The sequence below is a fragment of the Protopterus annectens genome, chromosome 5.part0 (genome assembly GCF_019279795.1).
Source record: "Protopterus annectens isolate FY-2018-M chromosome 5.part0, PAN1.0, whole genome shotgun sequence".
In the NCBI taxonomy this organism is placed as follows: domain Eukaryota; kingdom Metazoa; phylum Chordata; order Ceratodontiformes; family Protopteridae; genus Protopterus; species Protopterus annectens.
The window spans coordinates 1,501,025,064-1,501,043,489 of NC_056735.1; positions in this window are offsets into that span (position 1 = coordinate 1,501,025,064).

The following is an 18,426-nucleotide window of genomic DNA, read 5'->3' on the forward strand; positions in this document are numbered from 1 at the left end:
GGTGTATACAAAGCACCACTAGTCCCCATTGTGTGGTGTGCAGCTATGTGCAAATGCAAGGCTTATATATAGGTAAAATTAAACACTTTTTAACTAGTCTGGCAATGGGAATTGCACAATGATCATTCCTACAACAATCCCTAGCTCAGACAAGGCTATATCCACACTTTTCTGCCACAAGGGTGCAGGGGAGCTCATCTTAATATAAGATCGCTGAATATAAGTTCAAGTGTATGAAAACAGGCTAGATTCAGCAATTCTGGATCTAGTCTATGCTAGCTAAGCAATATTTAGTGTAAAACGAGTACAGGTAATAAACAAGCACAAACAGTAAAAACAGTAAAAAAAAACACAAATTAATGCAGTAAAAAGTAAAATACAGATGAAAAAGTGGTGATCAAACTCAAAATTAGCTTAATTTCTTTTTCTTATGTTTGGATGGGTTATGGTCTGATCTGGTTATGTGCTTTTTCTCCAAGGCAGCAGCATAATGTTGGTGTTGTATGATAAACAATGAGGGCTGGAGGAAAGCATTGCATATAACTTTGTGCTATGCTATGATATTTTCATAGGTTCATAGGCTTTTATTAAGCTTATAGTCAAAGGACACCATCAAGAAGCATCATTTGCTTTATAATTTGTTCTGTTTAGGTGAAGGAGTTCAGAGTGTTTGGTTGATCATTGTATAGAAATCTTAACAGAGATCATCCACTGGGAGACTGACACTGAGAAGAGGAATAGAGCTTTTACTCTATCAAAGTAAGTAAGGGTAGTGAGACCTGAAATTGTTTTAGTAGGGGAACATTCCCCAGGATTCACGAAGCCTCCGTGTAAGAGTTATAACTCTTACACGGAGGCTGCAGTTAAACTGAGTGATGTCAGCATGCTCTGCATATTCATGAGAGCATGCTGAATCACACCCAAGTCGAACACGGCCGTGTAAGACAGTAGGGGGCGTGTCCGTAGGCTGATCCCTGCAAGCGGACACGCCCCCAGAAGTGTAAAAGTGTCCAAAGTACACACCCACAACAGAGTCCACGCAAATATGAATAAACACAACACAACACATGCCCCTACGGACTATTAAACATAAAAGAAATATAAATGTACATGTCATTTTTTTTTTAAACTGTAAAGATGTTTAACCGTGAGTGCGCTCGTTTGCTGGCGTGCCGTAAGCGCAGCTACAGTTAGCAGTCAGTGGGAAAGCATATAAGAACTACATATGCAAAATAAGCCAGGAAGCAATAGCGAAGCGGTAGAGATGCTGGCTGCAAAGCAGGCATGCATGGTTCGAGCCCCCACAACACAATTTTTTTTTCTCAAAATAAGCAGGAAACAAGTCCCTGACACATATATGTACACATAAAACCAGAATATATGTAAAATGCAATGTAATAGCCTATTTATATTGAATAAATGTGAGCTAAGAAATGAATATAAACTGCCACATATGCCCATAGCTGAGCTACAGTTCAACAGAGTGAGGTTATGTGCCCGTAGATAAGCATAGGTTTAACTGGTGCAAAATGAGTGCCTGTAGCCGAGCAGTGGTTTACCACGCTAAATATATGTGCCCCTAATTGCACTAAGCAGCATATGCGTGCCAATAGCCAAATGAGTGTTAAACCAGCGTACCCCGTTTGCGCGGAGCTGCGCACCGCGCAAACGAGCTAACTGACGGGCAACGGTGAGCAAGCCGTATCCAAAATGCCTTTACACAGACACACCCCTCAACATGTCTAGACAGTCCTGAAAAATAAAAAGCAGTGGCCAGGTTCGAACCCAGGATACTATACACCAAAGTCAAGGTACAGAACCACTAAGCCATGACAGCAGTACACAGAAATGCAATATCAGCTCATATATAGGAATGAATACAAACCACAGCATGACAATGCAGGTTTACTGAAGTTGATACAATTCCAAACTGGCCAATCACAGATATGTGCGGGAAAAACGGACTATATAAGCCCCATAGGCGGGAATACACAGCATAAACGATTGTAGAACAGACCTGCAGTTAGAATGTCAGGTGTAGGTGAGGGTAGTCGCTTCCGAGCGCAGAAGTGGGGTGTTGAGGAGTCCAGGTACATGGCCTGGCTCCTAGTCCATAACCATGAGGCACAACTCATGCAGGGCCAGGTCCTTTGGGGAGCGTACAAGGCTGAGGCGTGGGACCAGTTGGCTCATGAACTCACCAGTGCCACAGGAATTCCTCGGACAGGTGAGCAGGTCCGTCACCACCATGCGGACCTGAAGAGACGTAAGCAGGACCAACTGACCCGTTGGATCCAGGAGGCCCGGCAATCACCCAACGCCCCACCACTGAGTAAGTATAAATTAATTATGTTTGTAGAAAGTTAAACTAAATGAAATCATGGAGATGTGTATTCCAATATTACTTCATTTATATTACAGCTGCAGGTGTCCGTTCTGCGAACCGCAGAGCCTATGCTGATAGGCTGGTGCGGTTGCGCCACCAGGCAGGTCAGTAATCCACAACTAGTAACTGTAAAGATGTATAAATGTATGACAGTTAGCATAAGAGTGCAGTGTAGCCAGGAAGGAATTAAATCTGCAACTCACAGAGTGTGAAAGTTTATGCAAGTATTGCCTGATTACAACAGTTCCCAGCCTGTAAGATGAAACTAATCATGAGACTGTCCAACACATATTTGTAAATAAAACTGCCCTGCCTGTAAGAAAATAGTACACAAACAGCAGCAGCAGGTAAAGTATAGCTGCAGAAGAGGATGAATCCACCTGTGTGAGATGAATACATGTGGAAATTCTGAAACATGACAGAAGTGAGAGTGCTGGAAATAACTGCAATAATTCTGTTAAAACATGTCAATAAAGCCTAGAAGTACCAGTCTGAATAGTAAAATGAAAGCAAGTGAGAGAGTGTGAGAAAGTGTCAGGAATACAGCACTACAGTAGTAATAACCCTGAATAAAGTATACTGCAGTCAGGACATAATTAAATGCATGTGAGACCCAAAACCAAACAGAAACATCTGTTCAAAGTGTTGCTGCATGTGGAATGTGTACACCAAAATCTGGATATGCTGCTCCCAGTCTGAAATATGCAGATAGGATGACTGTCTGATATCCCAAACATCCACACCTGTCTACAGTTATACAAAGAACACTTAACAGGAGATGTATCTGCACAAATTTCGATATGACTTGTGTATGAACAGCAATAAAATGTAGACTTATGTTGCAGTAACAGTCCCATCTGCAAGGTTAAGTAGTTAACATATAGGACACTGTAGTCAGAACAGTAGTGTGTATATAACTGTAGCTATTATAAATGTACAGCATATGTGGTTGTATTTGAAGGTGTTAATAATATGTCTGATTTACCCCACCCTCTAACCATCTATAACCCATTCCACGGGAAAATGGTATGTGCAATCACAATTACCACCCCTGGACATCTGTCCTGTTGGGTCATATATATTTGCATGTCTGTTGATGCATCCGCCCCGTTCATACATCCACACCTGATGGCCTGTTGCCATCAACCAACCCTGCATGTTGTTGGACTGTGTATTACTGTTGAAATTATGCATGTGCTATGCACGCTGTTCAATGGTGTGAATAACTGGGTGTGTGGTTAATGGGAATACTAATGCATGCTGTTAAAACTAACTGTGAATGGTTTTATATGTCACTAACCCAAACTGTAATGACATAATGCAAAACATAGAACGACAGGGAAGGCGGGTTCCGGCGGACCCACCTCTCCCACCTCAGCTGGCGAGTGCACCTGGCACTAGTGCCGAGTCCGGACCCTCCTCCGGTGGCCCTGTGCCACCTGCGGGTGGAAGTGCTGCAGGGGACGGGGCTCGCCCCCCCTCTGCAAGTGTGGCCGGAGGAGATCCACCACTCACCCTCCGTAGCGTCCGGACTGTGGTGCGTAGGGAGATTCGGGACTCTGTCCTCGAGCCCCTACGCCAGCTCGAGGCACGGGTGGCGCAACTAACGGGCTTGCCCATTGCCCTGCCTACACAGCCCCCAGCACCGCCCCATCCTGGGCAGTGAAGGAACAGTGGCAGCTGCCTATGGGTGGGGATATCAGTTCCACTGTTGCCATCTGTGGGCTCATGGGCTCTGGACATCCCAACCTCCGTCCCCGTCATTTGTGTAACCCCCCACACATGTCATACACCGCCCCTGTATGCGTCTTGTTTGTCTTGTCTGTTAACCTACCCAACCTACCTCCCCAGCTGTACCGACTACCTTCACCTGACATACCACTCTCACCTGAAAAAAAAAAAACAAAAAAAAACAAAGGGCACTCTGCACCCACAAAAAAATTATGCCCCATACATAGCTGCCCATTCCACACACATGTCTACTGAACATGGAACCCATCAATTCCAATTGGCTGTACAACAGGTATTATTGTTGTCCTGACACCTCTCTCAGGGGTGGAAGGTTTCAAATGTCACACCAAATTACATACATATGCACAGCTGTTGCTGCTGAAGAAATGGGCAGCTATGGGCCTTACCTACATCCCTCCTGCACATCCCAAGCTTGTTTCCCTACTGTCTTACCCTCTTTGTGACCCCTTTTTCACCACTTTCCTGTCTCCCCGTTTTCTTTTCTTTCAAAGAAAATAACGCAGGTGCGCTTGTGTCTTGAGCTAACCGCCAGTGCGCATGCGTGAGCTCCGCGCAAACCAGCGCTAACCCAGTTACAACTGCTTAAAAGTGCCTTAGTCACTTTGATTGACAGGTCCTGTACTCAGTTCAAAAGAAAAATAAAATCCCACTGTGAGTCCCGAACCCCGGACCTTGGCAACTATAGTCTGCATGACTTACGACTAAGCCATGACTCTTACATAGAAACACTGTGCTAAAGTAAATATATAATTTAACAGTAGGAATGAATGTAAAGGGAATATAGATGTGTAGTACACAAAGCATGACATTTAGAATCACAAACAAAACTGGTGGATTTCCATAATAGTAGTGTGTGAACAGAAACAGCCATGCTAGTTGGAAGCTAGTAGGTAATAATGTCACCATAGCACCTTGCAAGACACACACATACTCACAGCAGGAGAAGCACTGCCCATACCCCACAACCCCTTACAGGAACACATCCGGACCAAGTAATAAAATATGTGGAGCAAAGGCCCAAAACCAGGGACACATTACAAATGAAGTTACAACAAATGCAGACAGTTCAGAAAGTAACAGGGTCTACACCTTGTGGGATGTTTGGAAGGGTATGCAGTCTGGAACTTGAATGTTTGTCACCATATCCTGACTTGAGGCCAGAATGACCTGCCAGATAAAGGTGTGTATGAGATAATGACCAAATTTTGAGGCAGACATGTGGACAGCCTGCAAATATCTGTACACATGACGGGTACAACACCACCATATTTGAATAGTTAAGACCCTAGACATAGCAACAGTGAATGTCGTACAGGGATGCCCCACAGACCACATGTGAAATGTACAAACAGTAGGCAGAAAGGTGTAACACATGCAATGGCAACTATGGGTTCCAGAAAGTATTCACCACTCGCATGGCAGAAAAGGTGTAGTAATACCTATGCTCATGCTAACCCACAGTCACACCTGCAGCATACCAGACATATTAATGGGTGCACCCCACTGATATGTACCATTCCATGAGGCACATAACTGGTGAACCTGAAAGCCTCTGGGGCCTGCTCAGCAGCATACCCACATATGCTAATAGATGTCAAGGCCCACACCATGGCCAGACCACACTGCATGCTGTAACACCCTAGCAGATATAGCAAGCATTCCAGGGTGTGAATGTACATGGGAAATAGGAAAGCTACAGCAGCACACAACAGTCAAGACACCTAGCAGGCACACCAGTACTGACAGTGAAGGGCAACTATCGAAGACGTAGCAACAGAGTGCAAGCAAAGGTGAAAGGAAAGCACACACACACACATGCACACATCAACAATAGTAGTAGTTGTTAGTGTACATACACAGTCAGTACAGGAAACTGGTGAAATGAATGGAGGAATGTTAACCCACAACCCACCGAGTAAAATTAGAGATACCAACCTTTACACTCACAGAATGTTGTCCACAGCATAACAGCATGGTCCCTGCCATTAACATCTGAAAGGGCTATGCCTATTTCACACACCCTTTTATAGCACAGTTCTGCAATCACAGTGAGAACTGCAATCAGTACACAACAGGCTGCATGCAATTAGCAAATGCTGGCTAACAATTGGTGCAGAGGCCATCACATGGGCATATGCAGATACCTACAAAAGTATGCTGTATTCCATGTCCACGCATGCAATAATTACATTGCACCTGGAGAGAGACAGAGAGACAGAGAGACAGAGAGACAGAGAGAGAGAGAGAGAGAGAGAGAGGGTGAAAGGGAGAACCACACCCAGAACTATACTGCAACTAAGCAGACAGACAGCAATCCCCAGCAACAGCTACCTGGAAGCTGCAACAGTGAACCGCAGCAGCAGGACAGAGAGACAGACATTCGCAGACACAGCTGTGACAAACACAGGTATTGTAAAGTCATACTATCAAGGTGTACATACTGTGAACCCTCCATATGTGTTATTGGGCTGTATCCATATGTATATGAAGATGTGTAATGGGCAGGGGATATACAGCACCTATCAGTGAAGGCTGTACATACAGTTGTATGTGTGAGCATCTATGTGCACATATATATGTCGTCTGATTGTAGGTTGTACTGCCATGTACTAATTACATTACAGAGCTATGTATGCTTAGCAGTATGTTAGTGTGTGTATACAGTAAGGTAGACATATATGCTGACATACCTGTCCAACATATGGCTATGTAGTCATGTCAACATATGTATGTGTAGATATCTTATATGTATATGTATACATATGATATCCATATATGTATACATACATAGAGAGAGAGAGATGTAGGACCACATAGACAGATGCTGATAGAATATTGTAGCGACATATCTATGTAATGCACACATGCAGAGATAGAAATATGTAGATACATATACATAGACAGACTGATCTGACCACCTACAGGTATGATTGTATATGCTGACCTGCAACACAGCCTGCCCCCCCCTGTCGCCCACACCCCCTCTGTGCCCCCCCCACATCTACAGCAGAATATGTACATCAATATATATATATGTGCAAATGCATACACACATATGTACATGTATATAGAAATAGACATATAGACATATCTTAATACATAGATATATGTATAGAGAGAGAGGAGAGAGATGTATACAGAGCTGGAGTGAGGCACATGTGTACAGATGTATTGCAACTGGTGCCTGGTGACAAAGGCACGGAGTGAACACCAGTGTCACATCCGGAGTATCATACCACAGTCCAGATCACCTACACAGGTAACCACCATATAATGAGTGTCCGCCCACCACTGCATGTGTCAGGGGTGGTCAGGGTCAGACATGTGTACAATAGTGGCCCCAATGATAGTCACAGTGGCACACTATCCCTGGAACAGCTGCACATGGTATGTGTCCACACATGGTCAGTCAGGCATGGACATGTAGGTCGGTGTACCCCCCACAGCACGTAATGTATGCCATGGTATGGACCTCACACGACAGCAACAGATATGTAGAAGGACACAGTGACATGTACAACACGGTGACAATGCACCCAAACACAGTACCATTGCACAGTGACTGTCAACACCATAGAGTACACGTATGCCGCCCACGTACAGGTTACCACCCCCAGATGCACATATGGAGGTCACACCCATGACAGATGTCCAACAGGCATTGTACCACCGGCCACCATACACAACCTACCTGTCTGCTGTGTGTCGTCTGTGCCACTGCAATTTAGTGCACATGTGTAGGTACGGGTTCAGACTCACAGACAGGACACACCCTGCAACAAACCACACAGTGTTACGATGCGAGACTCCCCATGTGTACATGTCACACATACCCCTGCTGCATGTCACTGAGATAGGTAATATGCCATATGTGTCACCCTGTGTAACTGTGTGACGGCAGCAGGTACCATCACACCACATGTGTCACAATTGTCAGGTTAGCAGAACAGTACACTGCTGTAGACACGGGGGCATTAGCATATTGCACAGTATTGTATTACAATGTCATGTATTGTGTTGTATTGTATTGGTATGGTGAGGTGCCTCCTGCATGGAGTGGAACCACTGGTGCTGTGCTCCAGTGTACAGGTACATACCCTGTAGTCCAGGTAGTGTAACATAGCACCTCTATATGTGTGTTTAGCACCTGTCAGTGGGTATGTAGCATGCAACTGGGGATACCAGCAGGTCCCGTCCGTGTCGTGTAGTCTGCTCACCTGTGGGTGTCTCTCACCTGGATAACTGTGATGACCTTGAGGTTAGGGTCAGCAGGGATACCCATGCCTTAATACAGGGGGAGGGTGGGGTGACACCTGCACTGACCCTGTCCGCCACAATGTGGTCTAGCTGTGGTGTAGGTGAAATATGTGTAGTGTACTACCCATGGGCATAGAGGATGGTTCCTGACCAGGTCGCTAAATAGGTCAGGTAGGCCTCCTGGTCATCTGCAGTATCACGCTTGATGTCCCACTCAACATTGCCCATGTGGTCAGTGTGATGGGAAATAGATCCTTACCAGTGCTGCTCAGACATACCCTCCCTTCAGAGACTGATGCTCTGTCTCGTAGTAGCTTACATCAAGTGTGATACAATCAGTATATGGCTGGGGTTCGCCGGACAGGATGCTGTCCCTTTGTGGACAGTGTCCTGGACATATATGGGAATGCATGAGCCATGTGGTCTTGGAGATGTCTGTAGAAAGCAATTGTGTAGGGGTCAGCATTGTGTGATGTCTCTGACACTGGCCCAGTGGGCTGTAAGGATACCATATCAGTGTTACAAAGTGTAACGTCTGTATCTGTAATGTTGTGCACTGTAGCCATCTGTGCTGGTGGTGGAGGTGGGATATGTATATCCAGGGCAAGCAGGGTGTTGTCAGCCCACAGTAGTCGCCGATGTACGCCATACAGTACCTAGACACAAACACACAGAGTGAGGAGGTGCACCTCACCTAAATTGGTGTTCTGACTGCTGGTGTCCAGTAGTATGTCGTACGTAGCCTGGTAGGTACTGTACAACAGTTGCTGGCCGAGCACTGCTACCTGGCCATCTACATGTGTATCCACCAATAGACAGACAGCTGCCACATATGTGTGATATGTGTTATTGTGACAGTCAAGTAGCATGTGTATTATGTGTGCCAAGGTCTGCCAACATAGATTGCTGATACCATGTTATTTTTATTCCCAGGTACATGGCCCACCTGAGACATGCAACCTACTCCGTGGCTGAGGATGAGGAGATACACCAGAGCCTGGTGCGGGACTATGCAACACTCTTTTCCCGCACCAGCCAGAATCAGCAGGTGAGGGCTGCACTGTGGCAGGACCTTGTCCGGCGGGTAAATGATATAGGCATGCATAATAGGACATATGAGCAGGTACGACATCACTGCAGTGATTTGATTAGACATGTCCGTCAGCGTGCATCAGATATCCACAGGCAACAGGTCGCCACAGGTGGTGGGGTGGCTACACATCCCCCACTCACCAGACTGGAGGGACTGCTCCTGAGTGTAGCGGCTCCAGTCCACCTGCAACAACAACAGCAGCAGACATGTGTCATGATGGAGGCTGGAGCCGCACAGCAGCAGGACACTGAACGTGCAGGTAATATGTCACATGTGTAGTTGACTGTTGTGTACACTGGTAGTTAATGCATGTGTGTGGTGTGTCCTTTGTTTGTAGCTGCAACCATAGTATATAATGTGCAAGTGTGATATCCGCAATATTAGCTGCAGACCTTTGAAAGGCGACTGTGGTACACCTGACCTGTATCATACTCCGTAATATTGGCACAGTTGTGCCCACTAATATTAGTTTCCTCCTGTCTGCAGGACCCTCCGGTATCACTGCAGTGCAGCCTATCCATGCTGGTGAGTGTCTATTTACTTTACCTGTTAAGATGTTGGTAGTAATAGTACCTTTTGGCACACTTAGTGGTGCCCCTTGTATGCATGTAGGTGTGTCTGTGTCTGTGTGTCAATATCACGCATACTGAGTACTGTTCAATTGTGTGAAACTGTGTGCACGTGTGCACGTGTGCAAGTGTGCAAGTGTGCAAGTGTGCAAGTGTGCAAGTGTGCATGTGTGCATGTGTGCATGTGTGCATGTGTGCACCTGTGCACCTGTGTGCATGTGTGCATGTGTGCATGTGTGCATGTGTGCACCTGTGCATGTGTGCATGTGTGCATGTGTGCATGTGCATGTGTGCACCTGTGCATGTGTGCATGTGTGCATGTGTGCATGTGTGCACCTGTGCATGTGTGCATGTGTGCATGTGTGCATGTGTGCATGTGTGCACCTGTGCACCTGTGCACATGTGTGCATGTGTGCATGTGTGCATGTGTGCACCTGTGCATGTGTGCATGTGTGCATGTGTGCATCGCTGGCAGTGTGAAGACATTGTAAACTGTGTTTCCTGTTTACTTCCCACAGGTTCTGTTGCTGCTCTGGTGTTATCTAGCAGGGAAACTGAGTCAGGTGCCATGGGTACTGCTACTGATGACATTGGTGTAGTGGCACAGGACGGTATGCCAGGGTCCGCCATTGGTCAGCCAATTGACAGTACACAGCTGTCGACACCATCCATGCGCACAGTTATCCTGCCAATACACCCTTGTCACCACTGTCCCTAGGTGATGGACAGCATACAGTGGGCATCGACCAGGGTAGTGTGGTACCTGCGGCACATGCTTCCCCACACAGCAGCCATGGGCATGGCCCAGACATGGTACCACACAGACAGTTGTCCAGGGGTTCTCGTGGGAGCATCCATGGGCGTACTGCCCCTGGCAGACGTGCCCACAGAGGACTTACAACCTCAGCTATGTTCCGGACTGTCATGCAGGCACAGTCACGTATGGAACGGTACACCAGACAGGGTCTGAGGGAGCTGACAGCATGTCGCACAGCCATGACCGAAGGTATGCGTGACATTGCGGCCACCATCCGTGATTTCACCGACGTCGTAGACAGACGTTGTGGGGACATATTACACCGTCTCCACAACTACATGTCCATGAGCCAGGGTGATGGTGGGCGGTTGCGTCGTCGGCGTGGCCGTATGCGAGCAAGAGCAGCAGCTGGGAGTCGGCGTGGGCGACAACAGGCCGCTGCCCCCGTAGTGCCAGCAGCAGCCCCAGCAATGCTGGGTCTGTGCTGTCATCAGACCGCCCCAGGAGACCACGTGCACGTGGCTCTGGCCAGGGCCGACAGGGCTCTGTGTCCAGTCAGCGAACACCTGCTTCTGATGACAGTACCCAGTCTGGGTTGGTACCGGATACGGTCCGTAGCACCCTGCAAGGCACAGGTACCGTGTCCGTGCCCAGAGACACTGATCTGTATGGCCTGGCAGGTACAGTCTGTGGCTGTCCACAAACACCAGTATATGGCAGCCATGAGGTGGAACTGTGTGCATCCATACACACATGCAAAATAACAACACCTAGGGCTACCGCATACACGCACACACTGCATCAACACTGCCCCACCTTCTACTGCTGTCCCTCACCAACACACATACACATACATGTCAATTGGTGGTATGGGTGGCTGACCCAGGCATACCAAGTTCACACCCTGTGCATATGATGAAACTGTGCCACCTCCTGCAGTCTGTAACAACTGTGCAGGTACAGGTTAACATGTTACTGATGCACAGGGTGACCACATAGATGTGTAGTAATAGTATCATGTTTTGAACAGTACTGTGTGCTGATTTAATTGTGGGTATATCACAGCATGCCTGATGCAGTATTTGTGTGATTGTCATGTCCTGTTGTCTACACCCATGGTAAGTACCATAGTGTATCATCTGCACATGTTGGCATACTAGTGGTAATGATGTCAACAGCAGCCTACATACATAGGTAGCACAGCGGATGGGTAATGAATGTAGTAATACACAATGATGGACATGTAAATTGCAAGTGGCATGTTGGCCACACTACACTCTGCAATGCAGATGTGTGAGGACGTTGATATGTGTGCATAACTACACAAGTGGTACAGGACACATAGGTGCACACTAGCACTGCATGCACACACCTCCTACCATGCTAGACAGCCCCAACACACATAACGAACTGTCACGGGAGGGAGAGTCCCCATACATGTCAGGGATACTGTGGTGGCAAGCCAGGGAGCATACATCCTACTAAGTATGGCACCACTGTGAGAAGGATCGGTGTCTGTTATTTGACATGTGTATTACTGCAGGTATGGGCACATGGGTTTATATCCAGTTATTGTACATCCTGACAGTACATGCATGTTCCGTACACTTGTGTGCACTGAGACTGGACCCTGGCCATCTGACCAGTGTTTTTCCATGTACATGTGCATAGCGCCTGCATATGTGCAGTGTTACCTTATGGAACTGGTACAGCTTGTTTGTTGTACAATGGACTACATGGAGCACTGTTCACTGTACCTTTGTTTGCATGCATGTTTGCTTGCAATTACCCTGGAATACCAATCACACCTGCAATGCATAGTTATAGGGCTTCTGTGGATTCCTAGTGCCATCTGTGTAGCCTACTGTATGTATGGCCATGTCCCACTTGAGAGGTTGCCACTGTTTGACCTGTTCACATGTACATTGACTGTGACACAGTGCATATGACCTGCCTGACATGTGTCCACGTGAGCAGTCATATATGCTACTGCTAAGTAGTCACAGGCACTACACCTTCACACATCCATCTCCTGTTGAACTACCTGCTTTGCTAGGGACAGCCTGCACCTGTCACCCCTGGCCTATCGGATATTGGCAAAGCCTCTTGCTACCCCCATAGTGCCTATGTTAGGCAGGGCTCACATGACAAACCCACCTTCATAGGTATCACAAGGGATAAGACACTAAGAGCAATGCTACACCACGCCAGATGTCTAATCCTCCAGATGCATGCACCCAAAACACTCCTTTGCAGGGGAAACATCGATATGTGTGCAGTAACAGATGCCTGGTTCAGGGCTACTGGGAGCACACCAGCACTACCGGTTGTAACCCGGTTGATTCCTTTGCTACAGTCACCAAGGCCATTGCCGAGGGAAGGTGGTTCACACAGCCTACCTGGGCCTTGCAAACGCCTTCGCAACAATACCCCACTTGGGCATTCTAGGCAAGCTCACCAGCTTGAATATGAGCCCCTATGTCACTAGATGGATTGCACAGTGGCTCAAGAACAGAACCCACATGGTTAGCATTGCTGGAGCCATGCCAGACCCCATAACAGTTCCAGGATGTGTCCCAGAAGGCTCAGTCCTGGGACCCTCTTGTTAGGTACATATTTATTGGAGGTACAGGCCAACACGGATGAACTGTGGCTGTCCAAATATGCAGATGACTGCAAACTGGACACCATAATCGACTACCCAGCTGACACAGGCATCTTCCAAAGGGGCATCATAGCAACAGACAACTTGTGCCAGGGCCATGGCCGTCTGCTGAACAGTGTGTAGAAGGGGAATGTGCATCCTGTAGTCTGTTCACCTAGTTACCAAAAGGGACATTGTCCCCACACACACTAACCCCCCTCAGCCAAAGACACACACTTGCCAATTGCAGGATTCAAACCCCTATCTGTCTGTTATGACACGTGAGACAGGCGCATTAGCTGAGCACGCTATTTGCATTACTGGGGGTTTTCTCTTCCCCTGCTATACTTATAGAGTGCTGACATCATCAGTATTTAGAAAAGGGTATGGGCATCCTGTAGTGTCCTATCCTATTTGCCAAAAGGGACACGTCCCTCACACACTAACCCCCCTCTGACAGACACACACATTTGCCATTCACAGGAATCAAACCCCTACCTAGTTATGTTATGACACTTGACATGGCCGCATTAGCAGAGCGCGCTATTCGCATTACTGGGAGTCTTCTTTTCTCATGCTCTACTTATAGGGTGCTGACATCAGCAGTGTTTAGCAAAGGGGAGGGGCATCCTGTAGTCTGTTCACCCAGTTTCCAAAAGGGACTTTTCCCTCACACAAACACACACACTTGCCATTCACAGGAATCAAACCCCTACCTAGTTATGTTATGACACTTGAGACGGACGCATTAGCAGAGCGCGCTATTCGCATTACTGGGAGTTTTCCTTTCTCATGCTCTACTTATAGGGTGCTGACATCAGCAGTGCTTAGCAAAGGGGAGGGGCATCCTGTAGTCTGTTCACCCAGTTTCCAAAAGGGACTTTTCCCTCACACACTAACCCCCTAACACAAACACACACACTTGCCATTCACAGGAATCAAACCCCTACCTAGTTATGTTATGTTATGACACTTGAGACGGACGCATTAGCGGACCGCGCTATTCGCATTACTGGAGGTTTTCCTTTCTCATGCTCTACTTATAGGGTGCTGACATCAGCAGTGTGTAGCAAAGGGGAGGGGCATCCTGTAGTCTGTTCACCCAGTTTCCAAAAGGGACTTTTCCCTCACACACTAACCTCCCTCACACAAACACACACACTTGCCATTCACAGGAATCAAACCCCTACCTAGTTATGTTATGACACTTGAGACGGACGCATTAGCAAAGCACGCTATTCGCATTACTGGGAGTTTTCTTTTCTCATGCTCTACTTATAGGGTGCTGACATCAGCAGTGTTTAGCAAAGGGGAGGGGCATCCTGTAGTCTGTTCACCCAGTTTCCAAAAGGGACTTTTCCCTCACACACTAACCCCCCTCACACAAACACACACACTTGCCATTCACAGGAATAAAACCCCTACCTAGTTATGTTATGACACTTGAGACGGACGCATTAGCAGAGCGCGCTATTCGCATTACTGGGGGTTTTCCTTTCTCATGCTCTACTTATAGGGTGCTGACATCAGCAGTGTGTAGCAAAGGGGAGGGGCATCCTGTAGTCTGTTCACCCAGTTTCCAAAAGGGACTTTTCCCTCACACAAACACACACACTTGCCATTCACAGGAATCAAACCCCTACCTAGTTATGTTATGACACTTGAGACGGACGCATTAGCAGAGCGCGCTATTCGCATTACTGGGAGTTTTCCTTTCTCATGCTCTACTTATAGGGTGCTGACATCAGCAGTGTTTAGCAAAGGGGAGGGGCATCCTGTAGTCTGTTCACCCAATTTCCAAAAGGGACTTTTCCCTCACACAAACACTTGCCATTCACAGGAATCAAACCCCTACCTAGTTATGTTATGACACTTGAGACGGACGCATTAGCAGAGCGCGCTATTTGCATTACTGGGAGCTTTCCTTTCTCATGCTCTACTTATAGGGTGCTGACATCAGCAGTGTTTAGCAAAGGGGAGGGGCATCCTGTAGTCTGTTCACCCAGTTTCCAAAAGGGACTTTTCCCGCACACACTAACCCCCCTCACACACTTGCCATTCACAGGAATCAAACCCCTACCTAGCTATGTTATGACACTTGAGACGGACGCATTAGCGGAGCGCGCTATTCGCATTACTAGGGGTTTTCCTTTCTCATGCTCTACTTATAGGGTGCTGACATCAGCAGTGTTTAGAAAGGGAATGTGCATCCTGAGTGTCTTTTCCTATTTGCCAAAAGGGACATTTCCCTCACACAAACTTCCACACACGCCAACCTCACACACAGACACACACTGAGCACTTGCAGGATTTGAACCCCTATCTAACTATGTCATGACACTTGTGACGGACGCATTAGCGGAGCGCGCTATTTGGATTACTGGGGAGCTTTATTTCTCCTGCTGTACTTCTAGGGTGCTGACATCATCTGTGTTTGGAAAGGGGAATGTGCATCCTGTGGGGAAGCAGACACCAAGCACACTATGGCTAAGCTGTCATTCCCTAGGGCAAACAGCCTATTGTTGACCTCTACACCATTATGTTTAATTGTCAAATGCACATTATTTGTTGCTGATAGACTGTTTGCATATCTTTATTGCCATAGCATTCCCTGTTGGTATGAACAACCTCTGCATCTGTGGAAACTGTTTGCATATGGGAGGGATCCACTATATCACGTATGTCTCTGTAGTCATTTAACTGTGTGCACTGGGCAGACTGCTGTAATGTGGTTGGTCCCTGGCATGACACATAACAATACCAGATATGTGTGTCCCACTGCTAAACCAAGATTTGGACAAAGTGTGTGAGCATGCCCAGTTCAGCCTTCCCATGGCATGTTGTCAAAGTGTGTGAGCATGCCCAGTGTGATTATTCCATATGTTGGACTCTGCAGCCCACCACATTTGTGGATGTGTGTGAACTTCACAAACTATCACCCGTTCATGGTTGTGGGTTGTGTGTCATGTTGTGTAGTTACTGTACAACTGCTTTGTGTGTGAACACAACAGGATTATACTGTGCCTGCAGTGTTTGCATGGGATACTTTGCATGCAGTCGTCAACATCCTTTCACACTGACCTAACACTGTAGTACTGTATAGTGTACTGGCAGTACTTTGACTGTGGTGGACAGTAACCTGGGCTTTACTGCTATCACTGCTTTACATTCTGATCGTGGGCACAACAGCCTGGTTGGGGCCAGTTGTGTACATCTGACCATGTTGCATTCTGTTCGGATATGCACTACTTACACCAGACTTGCCCAACATTGTTAGTGTATCCCACAACATAGGTGTACAATTGCATACACTAGCGTTGTGCCCTAGTCCATGGCTAATGCAAGTTGGAGAGTGTGTTTGTCCTTCAACACACATTGTAAGTGGAGTTTGCCATGACCAATGTAATGGTTGGTATACTGTGCCTCTGTCTACCTGTGACATGACAGTGATACCCAGGATAAACCTACCATCTCCCGTCCACCCATCAGGATTCCTATTGAGGAGGATTGATAAGTGACTCTATGGGTAGCCTGTGCTGAGGGTTCACTCATGGGTGGGTGTGGCTTCTGTGTTATGGATCACACAGTACAGCCTGTCCTATGTAAGTCAGTGCTGGGGTTCAGGTCTGTCATGTGCATAGCTCACTGCCATTCAGATTGTACTATGTGCAGCATTTTTATTGATGCCAGCAACACATGCAGAACATGGCATGTGTGTAGGCTGATTGATACTCCTGATGTGGTACTGTTGGGGACTTTACAGTTGATGGAGGTGTCTGCTGAGGTACATCCCACAGGGGCTATTGTAGTCGATTGTACCACTGATGCAGGAGGACTGCAGAGCCACAATGACCTCACCTTGTGTAGATCTGACATCCTTCATGATTAGGTGGGTATATGGTATGTTTCTGCAAACACTACAGCACATGTTTGTCCAGTGCAGGATATCTATCACCCTGTGTCCACAGGTCTCTCATTACATGTTAACTACATAATGGGTTAACACCTATGTGGTAATTGGTGGACACTTACTGTATATCCACGGGGGTTGACTATACACATTTCTGCACTTAGCTTGCTGACATAGCTATGGCACCAGTTGTCTGTTTGTATGTGGCCCTTTTGTGGGATGCATGTGTCAGCTGGTGGATCATATGTGGTGAGCGGTTTGTAGTCCTCTGCAAACATGTTAGGACACAGTCCTTCCATGTTTGCCTGTACCTATGGGACATATATACCAGACGAGGGGGATACCAGGTCCAAGCCTTGTGGGATGCCAGTTATATCTGGTTTGTAGTCTGACATGGCTGAAGCATGTCTGACCATGGCTGTTCTGTCCTTGGTCTGGTTTGCAACCCCTCTACTGACATGTGGGTTTATATTTACACTGGTGAGCCTATCTATACTGAACATGTAGGGTATTGTATAGACGCCTTTGCAAGGTCCAGATCCACTGTGTGGAGCACATTGCCCTCATCAATGACCTGAATGACTGTTTCAATTGGGTCCAACATGGTTAGGGGCAGGATCTGCACTTGAGAAGGCCACACTGTGTTGGGTCCGGTGTCAGTAGGTCCCCGACATCCATATTTCTGTGGTACATGCTGCTCCTTTCCATAGCTGTGCAATCTGGGCTTCTCAGGATTCTGGGGTAGTACTGTTCAGTATCCACTCAGGCAACACCTTTGTTGAGAAGGACCACTGTTGCTGTACACTGCTCTTTGGGTACATATTCTGTGGTACGGCTGGCATTGAGCAGTAGTGTGGTGTGGCATTCCATACATCTTAGACTCCATGTTGCACATCGCCCAGGTCACCATCTCATACCATTGCTGCTGTGTGTTTTGCTTTGGAGATGTTGTCTGTTACCTTAGCATCTGCTATGTCAGGGGGCCAGCTGTCTGCTGGGATACATATTCTGCATACATGGGGGTGTGGGGGTTTGCACTGTACCTGTCGGGATGTATG